The sequence below is a fragment of the Cervus elaphus genome, chromosome 19 (genome assembly GCF_910594005.1).
Source record: "Cervus elaphus chromosome 19, mCerEla1.1, whole genome shotgun sequence".
NCBI lineage: Eukaryota > Metazoa > Chordata > Mammalia > Artiodactyla > Cervidae > Cervus > Cervus elaphus.
Window position 1 is genome coordinate 102962557 of NC_057833.1, and position 23796 is coordinate 102986352.

Consider the following 23796-nt stretch of genomic DNA (forward strand, 5'->3'; position numbering starts at 1 on the left):
GTCACTGTAGCAACACGAAAGAGCTCCATGGACCAGAAATCAACTCGAGATGGGAGGTTAGTCCCTGGCTTCGACTCCAGAGGAATACCACCTTACCACAAGCACCTCAAGAGGAGGCTTCTCTCAGCTCTAGGTATGTGAGAGGGACCCTGAGTTTGCGGCCTCAAGTGGAATGGACACCGCGATGCCCTGACTCGAAATAAGGCCGGATATCCCTACAGTGACTTGAATGCAGGCTCGTCTTGCATCTCCCAAGACGAAAGGATGTCTGATTCCCCTGTGGAGACCACAGAGAAAGACCTAGTTCCCCACCTCATCGCGACCGGAGGCCTCACATCCTTTGAAAACTCCAGAGGTACGCGGAGATCAGTGCCTCCAAAGGGAACGATGCCTGACTCCTCCTGAAACTTGATAGGAGTCCCAGGATTCCTGTGGCACGTGGAAAGGGACACTTGGTCTCCCGCCTCAGCTGGAGAGGCGTCCCAATTGCCCTGCCAAGCCTCGAGGAGAATCCCGAGTTGTCCCTCGCGACTAGGCAGGAGTCCTGACGTCGCTGAACAAACACGTGTGTGGAAGGGCCATTCCCGTCGTAATTCGAGAATATACCCCAGGTTCCCACCGCAACTCGAGAAAAACCATGAGACTTCCCCCTCGCTGCGAGATGAGGCCCGATTCCCCTGCACTGCATACAGAGCAATTCCGTGTTGCACATCACACATGAAAGGAGCCTTGATTTCCTTGATGGCACTCCAGAGAATCTCCAAGAACACTGTTTCAAGGCTAGAGGGATCCTGAGGTCACTGTAGCAACACGAAAGAGCTCCATGGACCAGAAATCAACTCGAGATGAGAGGTTAGTCCCTGGCTTCGACTCCAGAGGAATACTACCTAACCAGAAGCACCTCAAGAGGAGGCTTCTCTCAGCTCTAGGTATGTGAGAGGGACCCTGAGTTTGCAGCCTCAAGTGGAATGGACACCGCGATGCCCTGACTCGAAATAAGACCGGATATCCCTGCAGTGACTTGAATGCAGGCTCGTCTTGCATCTCCCAAGTCGAAAGGATGTCTGAATCCCCTGTGGAGACCACAGAGAAAGACCTAGTTCCCGACTTTATCGCGACCGGAGGCCTCACATCCTTTGAAAACTCCAGAGGTACGCGGAGATCAGTGCCTCCAAAGGAGACGATGCCTGACTCCTCGTGAAACTTGATAGGAGTCCCAGGATTCCTGTGGCACGTGGAAAGGGACCCTTGGTCTCCCGCCTCAGCTGGAGAGGCATTCCAATTGCCCTGCCAAGCCTCGAGGAGAATCCTGAGTTGTCCCTCGCAACTATGCAGGAGTCCTGACGTCGCCGAACAAACACGTGTGTGGAAGGGCCATCCCCGTCGTAACTCGAGAATATACCCCAGGTTCCCGCCGGAACTCGAGAAAAACCATGACACTTCCCCTTCACCGCGAGATGAGGCCCGATTCCCCTGTACTGCGTGCAGAGCAATTCCGTGTTGCACATCACACATGAAAAGAGCCTTGATTTCCTTGATGGCACTGCAGAGAAACTCCAAGAACACTGTTTCAAGGCTAGAGGGATCCTGAGGTCACTGTAGTAACAAGAAAGAGCTCCGTGGACCAGAAATCAACTCGAGATGAGAGGGTAGTCCCTGGCTTCGTCTCCAGAGGAATACCACCTAACTACAAGCACCTCAAGAGGAGGCTTCTCTCAGCTATAGGTATGTGAGAGGGACCCTGAGTTTGCGGCCTCAAGTGGAAAGGACACCGCGATGCCCTGACTCGAAATAAGGCCGGATATCCCTGCAGTGACTTGAATGCAGACTCGTTTTGCATCTCCCAAGACGAAAGGATGTCTGAATCCCCTGTGGAGACAACAGAGAAAGACTTAGTTCCCCACCTCATCGCGACCGGAGGCCTCACATCCTTTGAAAACTCCAGAGGTACGCGGAGATCAGTGCCTCCAAAGGAGACGATGCCTGACTCCTCGTGAAACTTGATAGGAGTCCCAGGATTCCTGTGGCACGTGGAAAGGGACCCTTGGTCTCCCGCCTCAGCTGGAGAGGCGTCCCAATTGCCCTGCCAAACCTCGAGGAGAATCCCGAGTTGTCCTTCGCAACTAGGCAGGAGTCCTGAAGTCGCTGAACAAACACGTGGGTGGAAGGGCCATCCCCGTCGTAACTCGAGAATATACCCCAGGTTCCCGCCGCAACTCGAGAAATACCATGAGATTTCCCACTCGCCGTGAGATGAGGCCCGATTCCCCTGCACTGCATGCAGAGCAATTCCGTGTTGCACATCACACATGAAAGGAGCCTTGATTTCCTTGATGGCACTCCAGAGAAACCCCAAGAACACTGTTTCAAAGAGAGAGGGATCCTGAGGTCACTGTACCAACACGAAAGTGCTCCGTGGACCAAAAATCAACTCGAGATGAGAAGTTAGTCCCTGGCTTCGACTCCAGAGGAATACCACCTTACCACAAGCACCTCAAGAGGAGGCTTCTCTCAGCTCTAGGTATGTGAGAGGGACCCTAAGTTTGCGGCCTCAAGTGGAATGGACACTGCGATGCCCTGATGCGAAATAAGGCCGGATATCCCTGCAGTGACTTGAATGCAGGCTCGTCTTGCATCTCCCAAGATGAAAGGATGTCCGAATCCCCTGTGGAGATCACAGAGAAAGACTTAGTTACCCACCTCATGGCGACCGGAGGCCTCACATCCTTTGAAAACTCCAGAGGTACGCGGAGATCAGTGCCTCCAAAGGAGACGATGCCTGACTCCTCGTGAAACTTCTTAGGAGTCCCAGGATTCCTGTGGCACGTGGAAAGGGACCCTTGGTCTCCCGCCTCAGCTGGAGAGGCATTCCAATTGCCCTGCCAAGCCTCGAGGAGAATCCCGAGTTGTCCCTCGCAACTATGCAGGAGTCCTGACGTCGCTGAACAAACACGTGTGTGGAAGGGCCATCCCCGTCGTAACTCGAGAATATACCCCAGATTCCCGCCGCAACTCGAGAAAAACCATGAGCCTTCCCCCTCGCCGAGAGATGAGGCCCGATTCCCCTGCAATGCATGCAGAGCAATTCCGTGTTGCACATCACACATGAAAGGAGCCTTGATTTCCTTGATGGCACTCCAGAAAAACTCCAAGAACACTGTTTCAAGGCTAGAGGGATCCTGAGGTCACTGTAGCAACACGAAAGAGCTCCATGGACCAGAAATCAACTCGAGATGAGAGGTTAGTCCCTGGCTTCGACTCCAGAGGAATACCACCTAATCAGAAGCACCTCAAGAGGAGGCTTCTCTCAGCTCTAGGTATGTGAGAGGGACCCTGAGTTTGCGGCCTTAAGTGGAATGAACACCGCGATGCCCTGACTCGAAATAAGACCGGATATCCCTGCAGTGACTTGAATGCAGGCTCGTCTTGCATCTCCCAAGTCGAAAGCATGTCTGAATCCCCTGAGGAGACCACAGAGAAAGACCTAGTTCCCCACCTCATCGCGACCGGAGGCCTCACATCCTTTGAAAACTCCAGAGGTACGCGGAGATCAATGCCTCCAAAGGAGACGATGCCTGACTCCTCGTGAAACTTGATAGGAGTCCCAGGATTCCTGTGGCACGTGGAAAGGGACCCTTGGTCTCCCGCCTCAGCTGGAGAGGCGTCCCAATTGCCCAGCCAAACCTCGAGGAGAATCCCGAGTTGTCCCTCGCAACTAGGCAGGAGTCCTGAAGTCGCTGAACAAACACGTGGGTGGAAGGGCCATCCCCGTCGTAACTCGAGAATATACCCCAGGTTCCCGCCGCAACTCGACAAATACCATGAGATTTCCCCCTCGCAGTGAATTGAGGCCCGATTCCCCTGCACTGCATGCAGAGCAATTCCGTGTTGCACATCACACATGAAAGGAGCCTTGATTTCCTTGATGGCACTCCAGAGAAACCCCAAGAACACTGTTTCAAAGATAGAGCGATCCTGAGGTCACTGTACCAACACGAAAGAGCTCCGTGGACCAAAAATCAACTCGAGATGAGAAGTTAGTCCCTGGCTTCGACTCCAGAGGAATACCACCTTACCACAAGCACCTCAAGAGGAGGCTTCTCTCAGCTCTAGGTATGTGAGAGGGACCCTGAGTTTGCGGCCTCAAGTGGAATGGACACTGCGATGCCCTGATGCGAAATAAGGCCGGATATCCCTGCAGTGACTTGTATGCAGGCTCGTCTTGCATCTCCCAAGATGAAAGGATGTCCGAATCCCCTGTGGAGACCATAGAGAAAGACCTAGTTCCCCACCTCATGGCGACCGGAGGCCTCACATCCTTTGAAAACTCCAGAGGTATGCGGAGATCAGTGCCTCCAAAGGAGACGATGCCTGACTCCTCGTGAAACTTCTTAGGAGTCCCAGGATTCCTGTGGCACGTGGAAAGGGACTCTTGGTCTCCAGCCTCAGCTGGAGAGGCGTCCCAATTGACCTGCCAAGCCTCGAGGAGAATCCCGAGTTGTCCCTCGCAACTAGGCAGGAGTCCTGACGTCGCTGAACAAACACGTGGTTGGAAGGGCCATCCCCGTCGTAACTCGAGAGTATACCTCAGGTTCCCGCCGCAACTCGAGAAAAACCATGAGACTTCCCCCTCGCCGCGAGATGAGGCCAGATTCCCCTGCACTGCGTGCAGAGTATTTCAGTGTTGCACATCACACATGAAAGGACCCTTGATTTCCTTGATGGCACTGCAGAGAAACCCCAAGAACACTGTTTCAAGGCTAGAGGGATCCTGAGGTCACTGTAGCCACACGAAAGAGCTCCGTGGACCAAAAATCAACTCGAGATGAGAGGTTAGTCCCTGGCTTCGACTCCAGAGGAATACCACCTTACCACAAGCACCTCAAGAGGAGGCTTCTCTCAGCTCTAGGTATGTGAAAGGGACCCTGAGTTTGCGGCCTCAAGTGGAATGGACAACGCGATGCCCTGACTCGAAATAAGGCCGGATATCCCTGCAGTGACTTGAATGCAGGCTCGTCTTGCATCTACCAAGATGAAAGGATGTCTGAATCCCCTGTGGAGACCACAGAGAAAGACCTAGTTCCCCACCTCATCGCGACCGGAGGCCTCACATCCTTTGAAAACTTCAGAGGTACGCGGAGATCAGTGCCTCCAAGGGAGACGATGCCTGACTCCTCGTGAAACTTGATAGGAGTCCCAGGATGCCTGTGCACGTGGAAAGGGACACTTGGTCTCCCGCCTCAGCTGGAGAGGCGTCCCAATTGCCCTGCCAAGCCTCGAGGAGAATCCCGAGTTGTCCGTCGCAACTAGGCAGGAGTCCTGCCGTCGCTGAACACACACGTGGCTGGAAGGGCCTTCCCCGTCGTAACTCGAGAATATACCCCAGGTTCCCGCCGCAACTCGAGAAAAAGCATGAGACTTCCCCCTCGCCGCGAGATGAGGCCCGATTCCCCTGCACTGCGTGCAGCGCAATTCCGTGTTGCACATCACACATGAAAGGAGCCTTGATTTCCTTGATGGCACTCCAGAGAAACCCCAAGAACACTGTTTCAAGGCTAGAGGGATCCTGAGGTCACTGTAGCCACACGAAAGAGCTCCGTGGACCAAAAATCAACTCGAGATGAGAGGTTAGTCCCTGGCTTCGACTGCAGAGGAATACCACCTTACCACAAGCACCTCAAGAGGAGGCTTCTCTCAGCTCTAGGTATGTGAGAGGGACCCTGAGTTTGCGGCCTCAAGTGGAATGGACAACGCGATGCCCTGACTCGAAATAAGGCCGGATATCCCTGCAGTGACTTGAATGCAGGCTCATCTTGCATCTCCCAAGATGAAAGGATGTCTGAATCCCCTGTGGAGACCACAGAGAAAGACCTAGTTCCCCACCTCATCGCGACCCGAGGCCTCACATCCTTTGAAAACTTCAGAGGTACGCGGAGATCAGTGCCTCCAAAGGAGACGATGCCTGACTCCTCGTGAAACTTGATAGGAGTCCCAGGATGCCTGTGCACGTGGAAAGGGACACTTGGTCTCCCGCCTCAGCTGGAGAGGCGTCCCAATTGCCCTGCCAAGCCTCGAGGAGAATCCCGAGTTGTCCGTCGCAACTAGGCAGGAGTCCTGCCGTCGCTGAACAAACACGTGGTTGGAAGGGCCATCCCCGTCGTAACTAGAGAATATACCCCAGGTTCCCGCCGCAACTCGAGATAAAGCATGAGACTTCCCCCTCGCCGCGAGATGAGGCCCGATTCCCCTGCACTGCGTGCAGAGCAATTCCGTGTTGCACATCACACATGAAAGGAGCCTTGATTTCCTTGATGGCACTCCAGAGAAACCCCAAGAACACTGTTTCAAGGCTAGCGGGATCCTGAGGTCACTATAGCAACAGGAAAGAGCTCCGTGGACCAACAATCAACTCTAGATGAGAGGTTAGTCCCTGGCTTCGAGTCCAGAGGAATACCACCTTACCACAAGCACCTCAAGAGGAGGCTTCTCTCAGCTCTAGGTATGTGAGAGGGACCCTGAGTTTGCGGCCTCAAGTGGAATGGACACCGCGATGCCCTGACTCGAAATAAGGCCGGATATCCCTGCAGTGACTTGCATGCAGGCTCGTCTTGCATGTCCCAAGACGAAAGGATGTCTGAATCCCCTGTGGAGACTTCAGAGAAAGATCTAGTTCCCCACCTCATCGCGACCGGAGGCCTCACATCCTTTGAAAACTCCAGAGGTACGCGGAGATCAGTGCCTCCAAAGGAGACGATGCCTGACTCCTCGTGAAACTTGATAGGAGTCCCAGGATTCCTGTGTCACGTGGAAAGCGACCCTTGGTCTCCCGCCTCAGCTGGAGAGGCGTCCCAATTGCCCTGCCAAGCCTCGAGGAGAATCCCAAGTTGTCCCTATCAACTAGGCAGGAGTCCTGACGTGGCTGAACAAACACGTGGGTGGAAGGGCCATCCCCGTAATAACTCGAGAATATACACCAGGTTCCCGCCGCAACTCGAGAAAAACCATGAGACTTCCCCCTCGTCGCGAGATGAGGCTCGATTCTCCTGCACTGCGTGCAGAGCAATTCCGTGTTGCACATCAAACATGAAAGGAGCTTGATTTTCTTGATGGCACTTCAGAGAAACCCCAAGAACACTGTTTCCAGGCTAGAGGGATCCTGAGGTCACTGTAGCAACACGAAAGTGCTCCGTGGACCAAAAATCAACTCGAGATGAGAGGTTAGTCCCTGGCTTCGACTCCAGAGGAATACCACCTTACCACAAGCACCTCAAGAGGAGGCTTCTCTCAGCTCTAGGTATGTGAGAGGGACCCTGAGTTTGTGGCCTCAAGTGGAACGGACACCGCGATGCTCTGACGCGAAATAAGGCCGAATATTCCTGCAGTGACTTGAATGCAGGCTCGTCTTGCATCTCCCAAGACGAAAGGATGTCTGAATCCCCTGTGGAGACCACAAAGAAAGACCTAGTTCCCCACCTCATCGCGACCGGAGGCCTCACATCCTTTGAAAAATCCAGAGGTACGCGGAGATCAGTGCCGCCAAAGGAGACGATGCCTGACTCCTCGTGAAACTTGATAGGAGTCCCAGGATTCCTGTGGCACGTGGAAAGGGACCCTTGGTCTCCCGCCTCAGCTGGAGAGGCGTCCCAATTGCCCTGCCAAGCCTCGAGGAGAATCCCGAGTTGTCCTTCACAACTAGGCAGGAGTCCTGACGTCGCTGAACAAACACTTTGGTGGAAGGGCCATCCCCGTCGTAACTCGAGAATATACCCCAGGTTCCCGCCGCAACTCGAGAAAAACCTAGAGACTTCCCCTTCGCCGCAAAATGAGGCCCGATATCCTGCACTGCGTGCAGAGCAATTCCGTGTTGCACATCACACATGAAAGGAGCCTTGATTTCCTTGATGGCACTCTAGAGAAACCCCAAGAACACTGTTTCAAGGCTAGAGGGAAACTGAGGTCACTGTAGCAACACAAAAGAGCTCCGTGGACCAAAAATCAACTCGAGATGAGAGGTTAGTCCTTGGCTTCGACTCCAGAGGAATACCACCTTACCACAAGCACCTCAAGAGGAGGCTTCTCTCAGCTCTAGGTATGTGAGAGGGACCCTGAGTTTGCGGCCTCAAGGGGAATGGACACTGTGATTCCCTGACTCGAAATAAGGCCGGATATCCTTGCAGTGACTTGAATGCAGGCTCGTCTTGCATCTCCCAAGACGAAAGGATGTCTGAATCCCCTGTGGAGACCACAGAGAAAAACCTAGTTCCCCACCTCATCGCGACCGGAGGCCTCACATCCTTTGAAAACGCCAGAAGTACGCGGAGATCAGTGCCTGCAAAGGAGACGATGCCTGACTCCTCGTGAAACTTGATAGGAGTCCCAGGATTCCTGTGGCACGTGGAAAGGGACACTTGGTCTCCCGCCTCAGCTGGAGAGGCGTCCCAATTGCCCTGCCAAGCCTCGAGGAGAATCCCGAGTTGTCCCTCGCAACTAGGCAGGAGTCCTGCCGACGCTGAACAAGCACGTGGGTGTAAGGGCCATTCCCGTCGTAACTCGAGAATATACCCCAGGTTCCCGCCGCAACTCCAGAAAAACCATGAGACTTCCCCCTCGCCGCGTTATGAGGCCCGATTCCCCTGCACTGCGTGCAGAGCAATTCCGTGTTGCACATCACACATGAAAGGAGCCTTGTTTTCCTTGATGGCATTCCAGAGAAACCCCAAGAACACTGTTTCAAGGCTAGAGGGATCCTGAGGTCACTATAGCAACATGAAAGAGCTCCGTGGACCAAGAATCAACTCGAGATGAGAGGTTAGTCCCTGGCTTCGACTCCAGAGGAATATCACCTTACCACAAGCACCTGAAGAGGAGGCTTCTCTCAGCTCTAGGTATGTGGGAGGGACCCTGAGTTTGCGGCCTCAAGTGGAATGGACACTGTGATGCCCTGACGCGAAATAAGGCGGGATATCCCTGCAGTGACTTGAATGCAGGCTCGTCTTGCATCTCCCAAGACGAAAGGATTTCTGAATCCCCTGTGGAGACCACATAGAAAGACCTAGTTCCCCACCTTATCGCGACCGGAGGCCTCACATCCTTTGAAAACTCCAGAGGTACGCGGAGATCAGTGCCTCCAAAGGAGACGATGCCTGACTCCTCGTGAAACTTGATAGGAGTCCCAGGATTCCTGTGGCACGTGGAAAGGGACCCTTGGTCTCTCGCCTCAACTGGAGAGGCGTCCCAATTGCCCTGCCAAGCCTCGAGGAGAATCCCGAGTTGTCCCTCGCAACTAGGCAGGAGTCCTGGCGTGGCTGAACAAACACGTGGGTGGAAGGGCCATCCCCGTCATAACTCGAGAATATACACCAGGTTCCCGCCGCAACTCGAGAAAAACCATGAGACTTCCCCCTCGCCGCGAGATGAGGCTCGATTCTCCTGCACTGCGTGCAGAGCAATTCCGTGTTGCACATCAAACATGAAAGGAGCTTGATTTTCTTGATGGCACTTCAGAGAAACCCCAAGAACACTGTTTCCAGGCTAGAGGGATCCTGAGGTCACTGTAGCAACACGAAAGTGCTCCGTGGACCAAAAATCAACTCGAGATGAGAGGTTAGTCCCTGGCTTCGACTCAAGAGGAATACCACCTTACCACAAGCACCTCAAGAGGAGGCTTCTCTCAGCTCTAGGTATGTGAGAGGGACCCTGAGTTTGCGGCCTCTAGTGGAATGGACACCGCGATGCCCTGACTCGAAATAATGCCGGATATCCCTGCAGTGACTTGAATGCCGGCTCGTCTTGCATCTCCCAAGACGAAAGGATGTCTGAATCCCCTGTGGAGACCACAGAGAAAGACCTAGTTCCCCACCTCATCGCGACCGGAGGACTCACATCCTTTGAAAATTCCAGAGGTACGCAGAGATCAGTGCCTCCAAAGGAGACGATGCCTGACTCCTCGAGAAACTTGATAGGAGACCCAGGATTCCTGTGGCACGTGGAAAGGGACCCTTGGTCTCCCGCCTCAGCTGGAGAGGCGTCCCAATTGCCCTGCCAAGCCTCGAGGAGAATCCCGAGTTGTCTCTCGCAACTAGGCAGGAGTCCTGACGTCGCTGAACAAACACGTGGGTGGAAGGGCCATCCCCGTCGTAACTCGAGAATATAACCCAGGTTCCGTCCGCAACTCGAGAAAAACCATGAGCCTTCCCCCTCGCCGCGAGATGAGGCCCAATTCCCCTGCACTGCGTGCAGAGCAATTCCGAGTTGCACATCACACATGAAAGGAGCCTTGATTTCCTTGATGGCACTCCAGAGAAACCCCAAGAACACTGTTTCAAGGCTAGAGGCACCCTGAGGTCACTGTAGCAACACGAAAGAGCTCCGTGGACCAAAAATCAACTCGAGATGAGAGGTTAGTCCCTGGCTTCGACTCCAGAGGAATACCACCTTACCACAAGCACCTCAAGAGGAGGCTTCTCTCAGCTCTAGCTAAGTGAGAGGGACCCTGAGTTTGCGGCCTCAAGTGGAATGGACACCGCGATGCCCTGACTCGAAATAAGACCGGATATCCCTGCAGTGACTTGAATGCAGGCTCGTCTTGCATCTCCCAAGTCGAAAGGATGTCTGAATCCCCTGTGGAGACCACAGAGAAAGACCTAGTTCCCGACTTTATCGCGACCGGAGGCCTCACATCCTTTGAAAACTCCAGAGGTACGCGGAGATCAGTGCCTCCAAAGAGACGATGCCTGACTCCTCGTGAACTTGATAGGAGTCCCAGGATTCCTGTGGCACGTGGAAAGGGACACTTGGTCTCCCGCCTCAGCTGGAGAGGCGTCCCAATTGCCCTGCCAAGCCTCGAGGAGAATACCGAGTTGTCCCTCGCAACTATGCAGGAGTCCTGACGTCGCTGAACAAACACGTGTGTGGAAGGGCCATCCCCGTCGTAACTCGAGAATATACCCCAGGTTCCCGCCGGAACTCGAGAAAAACCATGAGACTTCCCCTTCACCACGAGATGAGGCCCGATTCCCCTGTACTGCGTGCAGAGCAATTCCGTGTTGCACATCACACATGAAAAGAGCCTTGATTTCCTTGATGGCACTGCAGAGAAACTCCAAGAACACTGTTTCAAGGCTAGAGGGATCCTGAGGTCACTGTAGCAACACGAAAGAGCTCCGTGGACCAGAAATCAACTCGAGATGAGAGGTTAGTCCCTGGCTTCGTCTCCAGAGGAATACCACCTAACTACAAGCACCTCAAGAAGAGGCTTCTCTCAGCTCTAGGTATGTGAGAGGGACCCTGAGTTTGCGGCCTCAAGTGGAAAGGACACCGCGATGCCCTGACTCGAAATAAGGCCGGATATCCCTGCAGTGACTTGAATGCAGGCTCGTCTTGCATCTCCCAAGACGAAAGGATGTCTGAATCCCCTGTGGAGACCACAGAGAAAGACCTAGTTCCCCACCTCATCGCGACCGGAGGCCTCACATCCTTTGAAAACTCCAGAGGTACGCGGAGATCAGTGCCTCCAAAGGAGACGATGCCTGACTCCTCGTGAAACTTGATAGGAGTCCCAGGATTCCTGTGGCACGTGGAAAGGGACCCTTGGTCTCCCGCCTCAGCTGGAGAGGCGTCCCAATTGCCCTGCCAAACCTCGAGGAGAATCCCGAGTTGTCCCTCGCAACTAGGCAGGAGTCCTGAAGTCGCTGAACAAAAACGTGGGTGGAAGGGCCATCCCCGTCGTAACTCGAGAATATACCCCAGGTTCCCGCCGCAACTCGAGAAATACCATGAGATTTCCCACTCGCCGTGAGATGAGGCCCGATTCCCCTGCACTGCATGCAGAGCAATTCCGTGTTGCACATCACACATGAAAGGAGCCTTGATTTCCTTGATGGCACTCCAGAGAAACCCCAAGAACACTGTTTCAAGGCTAGAGGGATCCTGAGGTCACTGTACCAACACGAAAGTGCTCCGTGGACCAGAAATCAACTCGAGATGAGAAGTTAGTCCCTGGCTTCGACTCCAGAGGAATACCACCTTACCACAAGCACCTCAAGAGGAGGCTTCTCTCAGCTCTAGGTATGTGAGAGGGACCCTGAGTTTGCGGCCTCAAGTGGAATGGACACTGCGATGCCCTGATGCGAAATAAGGCCGGATATCCCTGCAGTGACTTGAATGCAGGCTCGTCTTGCATCTCCCAAGATGAAAGGATGTCCGAATCCCCTGTGGAGATCACAGAGAAAGACCTAGTTCCCCACCTCATGGCGACCGGAGGCCTCACATCCTTTGAAAACTCCAGAGGTACGCGGAGATCAGTGCCTCCAAAGGAGACGATGCCTGACTCCTCGTGAAACTTGATAGGAGTCCCAGGATTCCTGTGGCACGTGGAAAGGGACCCTTGGTCTCCCGCTTCAGCTGGAGAGGTGTCCCAATTGCCTTGCCAAGCCTCGAGGAGAATCCCGAGTTGTCCCTCGCAACTAGGCAGAAGTCCTGTCGTTGCTGAACAAACACGTGTGTGGCAGGGCCATGCCCGTCGTAACTCGAGAATATACCCCAGGTTCCCGCCGCAACTCGAGAAAAACCATGAGACTTCCCCCTCGCCGCGAGATGAGGCCCGATTCCCCTGCACTGCGTGCAGAGCAATTCCGTGTTGCACATCACACATGAAAGGAGCCTTGATTTCCTTGACGGCACTCCAGAGAAACCCCAGAACACTGTTTCAAGGCTAGAGGGATCCTGAGGTCACTGTAGTAACACGAAAGAGCTCCGTGGACCAAAAATCAACTCGAGATGAGAGGTTAGTCCCTGGCTTCGACTCCAGAGGAATACCACCTTACCACAAGCACCTCAAGAGGAGGCTTCTCTCAGCTCTAGGTATGTGAGAGGGACCCTGAGTTTGCGGCCTCAAGTGGAATGGACACCGCGATGCCCTGACTCGAAATAAGGCCGGATATTCCTGCACTGACTTGAATGCAGGCTCGTCTTGCATCTCCCAAGACGAAAGGATACCTGAATCCCCTGTGGAGACCACAGAGAAAGACCTAGTTCCCCACCTCATTGCGCCCGGAGGCCTCACATCCTTTGAAAACTCCAGAGGTACGCAGAGATCAGTGCCTCCAAAGGAGACGATGCCTGACTCCTCGTGAAACTTGATAGGAGTCCCAGGATTCCTGTGGCACGTGGAAAGTGACCCTTGGTCTCCCGCCTCAGCTGGAGAGGCGTCCGAATTGCCCTGCCAAGCCTCGAGGAGAATCCCGAGTTGTCCCTCGCAACTAGGCAGGAGTCCTGACGTCGCTGAAGAAACACGTGTGTGGAAGGGCCATCCCTGTCGTAACTCGAGAATATACCCCAGGTTCCCGCCGCAATTCGAGAGAAACCATGAGACTTCCCCCTCGCCGCGAGATGAGGTCCGATTCCCCTGCACTGCATGCAGAGCAATTCCGTGTTGCACATCACACATGAAAGGAGCCTTGATTTCCTTGATGGTACTCCAGAGAAACCCCAAGAACACTGTTTCCAGGCTAGAGGGATCCTGAGGTCACTGTAGCAACACAAAAGAGCTCCGTGGACCAAAAATCAACTCTAGATGAGATGTTAGTCCCTAACTTCGACTCCAGAGGAATACCACCTTACCACAAGCACCTCAAGAGGAGGCTTCTCTCAGCTCTAGCTATGTGAGAGGGACCCTGAGTTTGCGGCCTCAAGTGGAATGGACACCGCGATGCCCTGACTCGAAATAAGGCCGGATATCCCTGCAGTGACTTGAATGCAGGCTCGTCTTGCATCTCCCAAGACGAAAGGATGTCTGAATCCCCTGTGGAGACCACAGAGAAAGACCTAGCTCCCCACCTAATCGCGACCGGAGGCCTTACATTCTTTGAAAACTCCAGAGGTACGCGGAGATCAGTGCCTCCAAAGGAGACGATGCCTGACTCATCCTGAAACTTGATAGGAGTCCCAGGATTCCTGTGGCACGTGGAAAGGGACCCTTGGTCTCCCGCCTCAGCTGGAGAGGCATTCCAATTGCCCTGCCAAGCCTCGAGGAGAATCCCGAGTTGTCCCTCGCAACTATGCAGGAGTCCTGACGTCGCTGAACAAACACGTGTGTGGAAGGGCCATCCCCGTCGTAACTCGAGAATATACCCCAGATTCCCGCCGCAACTCGAGAAAAACCATGAGCCTTCCCCCTCGCCGCGAGATGAGGCCCGATTCCCCTGCAATGCATGCAGAGCAATTCCGTGTTGCACATCACACATGAAAGGAGCCTTGATTTCCTTGATGGCACTCCAGAAAAACTCCAAGAACACTGTTTCAAGGCTAGAGGGATCCTGAGGTCACTGTAGCAACACGAAAGAGCTCCATGGACCAGAAATCAACTCGAGATGAGAGGTTAGTCCCTGGCTTCGACTCCAGAGGAATACCACCTAATCAGAAGCACCTCAAGAGGAGGCTTCTCTCAGCTCTAGGTATGTGAGAGGGACCCTGAGTTTACGGCCTTAAGTGGAATGAACACCGCGATGCCCTGACTCGAAATAAGACCGGATATCCCTGCAGTGACTTGAATGCAGGCTCGTCTTGCATCTCCCAAGTCGAAAGGATGTCTGAATCCCCTGAGGAGACCACAGAGAAAGACCTAGTTCCCCACCTCATCGCGACCGGAGGCCTCACATCCTTTGAAAACTCCAGAGGTACGCGGAGATCAATGCCTCCAAAGGAGACGATGCCTGACTCCTCGTGAAACTTGATAGGAGTCCCTGGATTCCTGTGGCACGTGGAAAGGGACCCTTGGTCTCCCGCCTCAGCTGGAGAGGCGTCCCAATTGCCCTGCCAAACCTCGAGGAGAATCCCGAGTTGTCCCTCGCAACTAGGCAGGAGTCCTGAAGTCGCTGAACAAACACGTGGGTGGAAGGGACATCCCCGTCGTAACTCGAGAATATACCCCAGGTTCCCGCCGCAACTCGAGAAATACCATGAGATTTCCCCCTCGCCGTGAATTGAGGCCCGATTCCCCTGCACTGCATGCAGAGCAATTCCGTGTTGCACATGACACATGAAAGGAGCCTTGATTTCCTTGATGGCACTCCAGAGAAACCCCAAGAACACTGTTTCAAAGATAGAGGGATCCTGAGGTCACTGTACCAACACGAAAGAGCTCCGTGGACCAAAAATCAACTCGAGATGAGAGGTTAGTCCCTGGCTTCGACTCCAGAGGAATACCACCTTACCACAAGCACCTCAAGAGGAGGCTTCTCTCAGCTCTAGGTATGTGAGAGGGACCCTGAGTTTGCGGCCTCAAGTGGAATGGACACTGCGATGCCCTGATGCGAAATAAGGCCGGATATCCCTGCAGTGACTTGTATGCAGGCTCGTCTTGCATCTCCCAAGATGAAAGGATGGCCGAATCCCCTGTGGAGACCACAGAGAAAGACCTAGTTCCCCACCTCATGGCGACCGGAGGCCTCACATCCTTTGAAAACTCCAGAGGTATGCGGAGATCAGTGCCTCCAAAGGAGACGATGCCTGACTCATCCTGAAACTTGATAGGAGTCCCAGGATTCCTGTGGCACGTGGAAAGGGACCCTTGGTCTCCCGCCTCAGCTGGAGAGGCATTCCAATTGCCCTGCCAAGCCTCGAGGAGAATCCCGAGTTGTCCCTCGCAACTATGCAGGAGTCCTGACGTCGCTGAACAAACACGTGTGTGGAAGGGCCATCCCCGTCGTAACTCGAGAATATACCCCAGATTCCCGCTGCAACTCGAGAAAAACCATGAGCCTTCCCCCTCGCCGCGAGATGAGGCCCGATTCCCCTGCAATGCATGCAGAGCAATTCCGTGTTGCACATCACACATGAAAGGAGCCTTGATTTCCTTGATGGCACTCCAGAAAAACTCCAAGAACACTGTTTCAAGGCTAGAGGGATCCTGAGGTCACTGTAGCAACACGAAAGAGCTCCATGGACCAGAAATCAACTCGAGATGAGAGGTTAGTCCCTGGCTTCGACTCCAGAGGAATACCACCTAATCAGAAGCACCTCAAGAGGAGGCTTCTCTCAGCTCTAGGTATGTGAGAGGGACCCTGAGTTTGCGGCCTTATGTGGAATGAACACCGCGATGCCCTGACTCGAAATAAGACCGGATATCCCTGCAGTGACTTGAATGCAGGCTCGTCTTGCATCTCCCAAGGCGAAAGGATGTCTGAATCCCCTGAGGAGACCACAGAGAAAGACCTAGTTCCCCACCTCATCGCGACCGGAGGCCTCACATCCTTTGAAAACTCCAGAGGTACGCGGAGATCAATGCCTCCAAAGGAGACGATGCCTGACTCCTCGTGAAACTTGATAGGAGTCCCAGGATTCCTGTGGCACGTGGAAAGGGACCCTTGGTCTCCCGCCTCAGCTGGAGAGGCGTCCCAATTGCCCTGCCAAGCCTCGAGGAGAACCCCGAGTTGTCCCTCGCAACTAGGCAGGAGTCCTGACGTCGCTGAACAAACATGTGGGTGGAAGGGCCATCCCCGTTGTAACTCCAGAATATACCCCAGGTTCCCGCCGCAACTCGAGAAAAACCATGAGACTTCCCCCTCGCCGCGAGATGAGGGCCGATTCCCCTGCACTGCGTGCAGAGCAATTCGGTGTTGCACATCACACATGAATGGAGCCTTGATTTCCTTGATGGCACTCCAGAGACACCCCAAGAACACTGTTTCAAGGCTAGAGGGATCCTGAGGTCACTGTAGCAACACGAAAGAGCTCCATGGACCAGAAATCAACTCGAGATGGAAGGTTAGTCCCTGGCTTCGACTCCAGAGGAATACCACCTTACCACAAGCACCTCAAGAGGAGGCTTCTCTCAGCTCTAGGTATGTGAGAGGGACCCTGAGTTTGCGGCCTCAAGTGGAATGGACACCGCGATGCCCTGACTCGAAATAAGGCCGGATATCCCTACAGTGACTTGAATGCAGGCTCGTCTTGCATCTCCCAAGACGAAAGGATGTCTGATTCCCCTGTGGAGACCACAGAGAAAGACCTAGTTCCCCACCTCATGGCGACCGGAGGCCTCACATCCTTTGAAAACTCCAGAGGTACGCGGAGATCAGTGCCTCCAAAGGGAACGATGCCTGACTCCTCCTGAAACTTGATAGGAGTCCCAGGATTCCTGTGGCACGTGGAAAGGGACACTTGGTCTCCCGCCTCAGCTGGAGAGGCGTCCCAATTGCCCTGCCAAGCCTCGAGGAGAATCCCGAGTTGTCCCTCGCGACTAGGCAGGAGTCCTGACGTCGCTGAACAAACACGTGTGTGGAAGGGCCATTCCCGTCGTAATTCGAGAATATACCCCAGGTTCCCACCGCAACTCGAGAAAAACCATGAGACTTCCCCCTCGCTGCGAGATGAGGCCCGATTCCCCTGCACTGCATACAGAGCAATTCCGTGTTGCACATCACACATGAAAGGAGCCTTGATTTCCTTGATGGCACTCCAGAGAATCTCCAAGAACACTGTTTCAAGGCTAGAGGGATCCTGAGGTCACTGTAGCAACACGAAAGAGCTCCATGGACCAGAAATCAACTCTAGATGAGAGGTTAGTCCCTGGCTTCGACTCCAGAGGAATACTACCTAACCAGAAGCACCTCAAGAGGAGGCTTCTCTCAGCTCTAGGTATGTGAGAGGGACCCTGAGTTTGCAGCCTCAAGTGGAATGGACACCGCGATGCCCTGACTCGAAATAAGACCGGATATCCCTGCAGTGACTTGAATGCAGGCTCGTCTTGCATCTCCCAAGTCGAAAGGATGTCTGAATCCCCTGTGGAGACCACAGAGAAAGACCTAGTTCCCGACTTTATCGCGACCGGAGGCCTCACATCCTTTGAAAACTCCAGAGGTACGCGGAGATCAGTGCCTCCAAAGGAGACGATGCCTGACTCCTCGTGAAACTTGATAGGAGTCCCAGGATTCCTGTGGCACGTGGAAAGGGACCCTTGGTCTCCCGCCTCAGCTGGAGAGGCGTCCCAATTGCCCTGCCAAGCCTCGAGGAGAATCCTGAGTTGTCCCTCGCAACTATGCAGGAGTCCTGACGTCGCCGAACAAACACGTGTGTGGAAGGGCCATCCCCGTCGTAACTCGAGAATATACCCCAGGTTCCCGCCGGAACTCGAGAAAAACCATGACACTTCCCCTTCACCGCGAGATGAGGCCCGATTCCCCTGTACTGCGTGCAGAGCAATTCCGTGTTGCACATCACACATGAAAAGAGCCTTGATTTCCTTGATGGCACTGCAGAGAAACTCCAAGAACACTGTTTCAAGGCTAGAGGGATCCTGAGGTCACTGTAGCAACAAGAAAGAGCTCCGTGGACCAGAAATCAACTCGAGATGAGAGGGTAGTCCCTGGCTTCGTCTCCAGAGGAATACCACCTAACTACAAGCACCTCAAGAAGAGGCTTCTCTCAGCTCTATGTATGTGAGAGGGACCCTGAGTTTGCGGCCTCAAGTGGAAAGGACACCGCGATGCCCTGACTCGAAATAAGACCGGATATCCCTGCAGTGACTTGAATGCAGACTCGTTTTGCATCTCCCAAGACGAAAGGATGTCTGAATCCCCTGTGGAGACAACAGAGAAAGACTTAGTTCCCCACCTCATCGCGACCGGAGGCCTCACATCCTTTGAAAACTCCAGAGGTACGCGGAGATCAGTGCCTCCAAAGGAGACGATGCCTGACTCCTCGTGAAACTTGATAGGAGTCCCAGGATTCCTGTGGCACGTGGAAAGGGACCCTTGGTCTCCCGCCTCAGCTGGAGAGGCGTCCCAATTGCCCTGCCAAACCTCGAGGAGAATCCCGAGTTGTCCTTCGCAACTAGGCAGGAGTCCTGAAGTCGCTGAACAAACACGTGGGTGGAAGGGCCATCCCCGTCGTAACTCGAGAATATACCCCAGGTTCCCGCCGCAACTCGAGAAATACCATGAGATTTCCCACTCGCCGTGAGATGAGGCCCGATTCCCCTGCACTGCATGCAGAGCAATTCCGTGTTGCACATCACACATGAAAGGAGCCTTGATTTCCTTGATGGCACTCCAGAGAAACCCCAAGAACACTGTTTCAAAGATAGAGGGATCCTGAGGTCACTGTACCAACACGAAAGAGCTCCGTGGACCAAAAATCAACTCGAGATGAGAAGTTAGTCCCTGGCTTCGACTCCAGAGGAATACCACCTTACCACAAGCACCTCAAGAGGAGGCTTCTCTCAGCTCTAGGTATGTGAGAGGGACCCTGAGTTTGCGGCCTCAAGTGGAATGGACACTGCGATGCCCTGATGCGAAATAAGGCCGGATATCCCTGCAGTGACTTGTATGCAGGCTCGTCTTGCATCTCCCAAGATGAAAGGATGGCCGAATCCCCTGTGGAGACCACAGAGAAAGACCTAGTTCCCCACCTCATGGCGACCGGAGGCCTCACATCCTTTGAAAACTCCAGAGGTATGCGGAGATCAGTGCCTCCAAAGGAGACGATGCCTGACTCATCCTGAAACTTGATAGGAGTCCCAGGATTCCTGTGGCACGTGGAAAGGGACCCTTGGTCTCCCGCCTCAGCTGGAGAGGCATTCCAATTGCCCTGCCAAGCCTCGAGGAGAATCCCGAGTTGTCCCTCGCAACTATGCAGGAGTCCTGACGTCGCTGAACAAACACGTGTGTGGAAGGGCCATCCCCGTCGTAACTCGAGAATATACCCCAGATTCCCGCCGCAACTCGAGAAAAACCATGAGCCTTCCCCCTCGCCGCGAGATGAGGCCCGATTCCCCTGCAATGCATGCAGAGCAATTCCGTGTTGCACATCACACATGAAAGGAGCCTTGATTTCCTTGATGGCACTCCAGAAAAACTCCAAGAACACTGTTTCAAGGCTAGAGGGATCCTGAGGTCACTGTAGCAACACGAAAGAGCTCCATGGACCAGAAATCAACTCGAGATGAGAGGTTAGTCCCTGGCTTCGACTCCAGAGGAATACCACCTAATCAGAAGCACCTCAAGAGGAGGCTTCTCTCAGCTCTAGGTATGTGAGAGGGACCCTGAGTTTGCGGCCTTATGTGGAATGAACACCGCGATGCCCTGACTCGAAATAAGACCGGATATCCCTGCAGTGACTTGAATGCAGGCTCGTCTTGCATCTCCCAAGGCGAAAGGATGTCTGAATCCCCTGAGGAGACCACAGAGAAAGACCTAGTTCCCCACCTCATCGCGACCGGAGGCCTCACATCCTTTGAAAACTCCAGAGGTACGCGGAGATCAATGCCTCCAAAGGAGACGATGCCTGACTCCTCGTGAAACTTGATAGGAGTCCCAGGATTCCTGTGGCACGTGGAAAGGGACCCTTGGTCTCCCGCCTCAGCTGGAGAGGCGTCCCAATTGCCCAGCCAAACCTCGAGGAGAATCCCGAGTTGTCCCTCGCAACTAGGCAGGAGTCCTGAAGTCGCTGAACAAACACTTGGGTGGAAGGGACATCCCCGTCGTAACTCGAGAATATACCCCAGGTTCCCGCCGCAACTCGAGAAATACCATGAGATTTCCCCCTCGCCGTGAATTGAGGCCCGATTCCCCTGCACTGCATGCAGAGCAATTCCGTGTTGCACATCCCACATGAAAGGAGCCTTGATTTCCTTGATGGCACTCCAGAGAAACCCCAAGAACACTGTTTCAAAGATAGAGGGATCCTGAGGTCACTGTACCAACACGAAAGAGCTCCGTGGACCAAAAATCAACTCGAGATGAGAAGTTAGTCCCTGGCTTCGACTCCAGAGGAATACCACCTTACCACAAGCACCTCAAGAGGAGGCTTCTCTCAGCTCTAGGTATGTGAGAGGGACCCTGAGTTTGCGGCCTCCAGTGGAATGGACACTGCGATGCCCTGATGCGAAATAAGGCCGGATATCCCTGCAGTGACTTGTATGCAGGCTCGTCTTGCATCTCCCAAGATGAAAGGATGTCCGAATCCCCTGTGGAGACCACAGAGAAAGACCTAGTTCCCCACCTCATGGCGACCGGAGGCCTCACATCCTTTGAAAACTCCAGAGGTATGCGGAGATCAGTGCCTCCAAAGGAGACGATGCCTGACTCCTCGTGAAACTTCTTAGGAGTCCCAGGATTCCTGTGGCACGTGGAAAGGGACCCTTGGTCTCAAGCCTCAGCTGGAGAGGCGTCCCAATTGCCCTGCCAAGCCTCGAGGAGAACCCCGAGTTGTCCCTCGCAACTAGGCAGGAGTCCTGACGTCGCTGAACAAACATGTGGGTGGAAGGGCCATCCCCGTTGTAACTCCAGAATATACCCCAGGTTCCCGCCGCAACTCGAGAAAAACCATGAGACTTCCCCCTCGCCGCGAGATGAGGGCCGATTCCCCTGCACTGCGTGCAGAGTAATTCGGTGTTGCACATCACACATGAATGGAGCCTTGATTTCCTTGATGGCACTCCAGAGACACCCCAAGAACACTGTTTCAAGGCTAGAGGGATCCTGAGGTCACTGTAGCAACACGAAAGAGCTCCATGGACCAGAAATCAACTCGAGATGGGAGGTTAGTCCCTGGCTTCGACTCCAGAGGAATACCACCTTACCACAAGCACCTCAAGAGGAGGCTTCTCTCAGCTCTAGGTATGTGAGAGGGACCCTGAGTTTGCGGCCTCAAGTGGAATGGACACCGCGATGCCCTGACTCGAAATAAGGCCGGATATCCCTACAGTGACTTGAATGCAGGCTCGTCTTGCATCTCCCAAGACGAAAGGATGTCTGATTCCCCTGTGGAGACCACAGAGAAAGACCTAGTTCCCCACCTCATCGCGACCGGAGGCCTCACATCCTTTGAAAACTCCAGAGGTACGCGGAGATCAGTGCCTCCAAAGGGAACGATGCCTGACTCCTCCTGAAACTTGATAGGAGCCCCAGGATTCCTGTGGCACGTGGAAAGGGACACTTGGTCTCCCGCCTCAGCTGGAGAGGCGTCCCAATTGCCCTGCCAAGCCTCGAGGAGAATCCCGAGTTGTCCCTCGCGACTAGGCAGGAGTCCTGACGTCGCTGAACAAACACGTGTGTGGAAGGGCCATTCCCGTCGTAATTCGAGAATATACCCCAGGTTCCCACCGCAACTCGAGAAAAACCATGAGACTTCCCCCTCGCTGCGAGATGAGGCCCGATTCCCCTGCACTGCATACAGAGCAATTCCGTGTTGCACATCACACATGAAAGGAGCCTTGATTTCCTTGATGGCACTCCAGAGAATCTCCAAGAACACTGTTTCAAGGCTAGAGGGATCCTGAGGTCACTGTAGCAACACGAAAGAGCTCCATGGACCAGAAATCAACTCGAGATGAGAGGTTAGTCCCTGGCTTCGACTCCAGAGGAATACTACCTAACCAGAAGCACCTCAAGAGGAGGCTTCTCTCAGCTCTAGGTATGTGAGAGGGACCCTGAGTTTGCAGCCTCAAGTGGAATGGACACCGCGATGCCCTGACTCGAAATAAGACCGGATATCCCTGCAGTGACTTGAATGCAGGCTCGTCTTGCATCTCCCAAGTCGAAAGGATGTCTGAATCCCCTGTGGAGACCACAGAGAAAGACCTAGTTCCCGACTTTATCGCGACCGGAGGCCTCACATCCTTTGAAAACTCCAGAGGTACGCGGAGATCAGTGCCTCCAAAGGAGACGATGCCTGACTCCTCGTGAAACTTGATAGGAGTCCCAGGATTCCTGTGGCACGTGGAAAGGGACCCTTGGTCTCCCGCCTCAGCTGGAGAGGCGTCCCAATTGCCCTGCCAAGCCTCGAGGAGAATCCTGAGTTGTCCCTCGCAACTATGCAGGAGTCCTGACGTCGCCGAACAAACACGTGTGTGGAAGGGCCATCCCCGTCGTAACTCGAGAATATACCCCAGGTTCCCGCCGGAACTCGAGAAAAACCATGACACTTCCCCTTCACCGCGAGATGAGGCCCGATTCCCCTGTACTGCGTGCAGAGCAATTCCGTGTTGCACATCACACATGAAAAGAGCCTTGATTTCCTTGATGGCACTGCAGAGAAACTCCAAGAACACTGTTTCAAGGCTAGAGGGATCCTGAGGTCACTGTAGCAACAAGAAAGAGCTCCGTGGACCAGAAATCAACTCGAGATGAGAGGGTAGTCCCTGGCTTCGTCTCCAGAGGAATACCACCTAACTACAAGCACCTCAAGAAGAGGCTTCTCTCAGCTCTAGGTATGTGAGAGGGACCCTGAGTTTGCGGCCTCAAGTGGAAAGGACACCGCGATGCCCTGACTCGAAATAAGGCCGGATATCCCTGCAGTGACTTGAATGCAGACTCGTTTTGCATCTCCCAAGACGAAAGGATGTCTGAATCCCCTGTGGAGACAACAGAGAAAGACTTAGTTCCCCACCTCATCGCGACCGGAGGCCTCACATCCTTTGAAAACTCCAGAGGTACGCGGAGATCAGTGCCTCCAAAGGAGACGATGCCTGACTCCTCGTGAAACTTGATAGGAGTCCCAGGATTCCTGTGGCACGTGGAAAGGGACCCTTGGTCTCCCGCCTCAGCTGGAGAGGCGTCCCAATTGCCCTGCCAAACCTCGAGGAGAATCCCGAGTTGTCCTTCGCAACTAGGCAGGAGTCCTGAAGTCGCTGAACAAACACGTGGGTGGAAGGGCCATCCCCGTCGTAACTCGAGAATATACCCCAGGTTCCCGCCGCAACTCGAGAAATACCATGAGATTTCCCACTCGCCGTGAGATGAGGCCCGATTCCCCTGCACTGCATGCAGAGCAATTCCGTGTTGCACATCACACATG